Source organism: Gekko japonicus, unplaced genomic scaffold, assembly GCF_001447785.1.
Source record: "Gekko japonicus isolate JY-2015 unplaced genomic scaffold, Gekko_japonicus_V1.1 scaffold3329, whole genome shotgun sequence".
Classification (NCBI taxonomy): domain Eukaryota; kingdom Metazoa; phylum Chordata; class Lepidosauria; order Squamata; family Gekkonidae; genus Gekko; species Gekko japonicus.
The window spans coordinates 1-1,898 of NW_015160327.1; positions in this window are offsets into that span (position 1 = coordinate 1).

A 1,898-nucleotide genomic window follows, 5' to 3' on the forward strand; every position below is an offset into this window, starting at 1 on the left:
CAAAACCCCGCCCTCTCCCAGATCCACCCTCGTCTCCAGGTATTTTCCAGGCCTGGCAACCCTAAACATGCCTTGGCTCAAGAGGTCATTCGGCCCATCCTCTGCTGGCCAGCCGGCCCTGGACTTTCCCTCTGAACTCAGCTGTTGTGCAGACAGGCCTGGGCCGTGGACGGCCTTCCGAGAAAGGCGAGGCGGCCTGTTTGTGCGCCTCACCCTCCAACCAACCTGCTTGGCTGCCGGGGGGCATTGCGTGGTCACCCCTCCAGCAAGAAGAATAAACAGAATGCGAATCAGGAATTCAGATGTGTTCCGGGAAGCGAATGAAAGGCTTTTCTGGCATTGTAGCCGGAGTCCAGATGGTGGGGATGAGCGGCCAACGGCCAACGTGCTCCAGGTCACCAAATACTTGCGGTCAGAACACAGACAGGAAGGAGGACAGAAGGCAGGCTGCAGGCGGAGAATTTCTGCTGTTAGTTTATTGATTTTTGAGGGGAGATTTATACGGCCTTCTCTAACAGCCCCGGGCGCTGCACAGAAGAAACAACCGAATCCGTAAACTTCAATAATAAATTCTACAAAAGTTTCAATTAAAAATTAATAATAATGACGGGGAAATGAGCACTGGTGTGCTGTTTGTGGGCCAAGGAAAGTATATCCAGTCCCTCACAAAGTTTCGTATTACCTCTGAGAGGCAGCAAGGTAGGAATGCTATGCAAATGGGTTCCCTCGCTTGAAGGACCACCAAGGATCTGCCGATCACGTGTGTAATCCCCCCTTCCTCCCTGGAGTCCAGTCCTTCCGTCCTTGGTTTCTCCTCACAACAACCCTTTGAGGTAGGTCAGGTTGAGAAAGAGAGACTGGCCTCATGAACACTCATGAAATTACCTTAGACTGAATCAGATCCTTGGTCCATCTGGTTCGGAATTGTCTACTCAGAGTGCAGTGTTCCCCCTAAGCTGAGTTAGTGTGAGCCGGCTCACAGTTTTCTAGCCTCCAGCTCACACATTTTTGTCTTAGCTCAGGAAGGAGGGCTCCAGAACAAACTAATTTTATTTATTTATTTATTATTTAGATTTCTATCCCACCCTCCCCACAGGCTCAGGGCGGCTAACAGGGCATAATGCCAGATAAAACAGTAAAACAATATAAAATGTTAAATTACACATAGACAATTAACAAACAGTTAAATAACATCCTAAAACAATTTTGGTGCTCCTCTATTCGATTCCAGATGTTAAGATTTTTAAGAGCAAGATGGCGTTCTCAGTAACATACCTAGACAACTACGGCAGTGCATATCCCACTGCCCTACCGTCCCCTAAAAGACGTCCCGTTCCCTCCAATGGTGCCCACATCAAGATGGCAATATGCGGAAATCATAGGGCATTGGTGGAACAGTGATGGTGGCGGCTCCTATTCAAAAACCTGGCGGAAGGGCTCCCTCTTGCAGGCCCTGCGGAATTGTACTTGGTCCCGCAGAGCCCGGATCTCCTCTGGGAGCTCATTCTACCAGATAGGAGCCACCACCGAAAACGCCCTAGCCCTGGTCATCGCAAGTTTGGTGGTCCTGGGGCCTGGAACATCCAGGAGATTTAAATTCCCCGACCGAAGTGCCCTTGGGGGAACATGTGGGGAAAGGCGGTCCCTTAGGTAGGCTGGTCCCTGGCCATATAGGGCTTTAAAGGTAATGACCAGCACTTTGAAGCGAATCCGGAACGCTATTGGCAACCAGTGCAGTGCTTTCAGCACAGGCCGGATGTGATCTCGTCTAGGAAGACCCATCAACAGCCTGGCTGCAGCATTCTGCACCAGTTGCAGCTTCTGAACCTGCAACAAAGGCAGCCCCATGTAGAGAGCATTGTAGTCTAGCCTCAAGATGACCGTCGCATGGATCACTG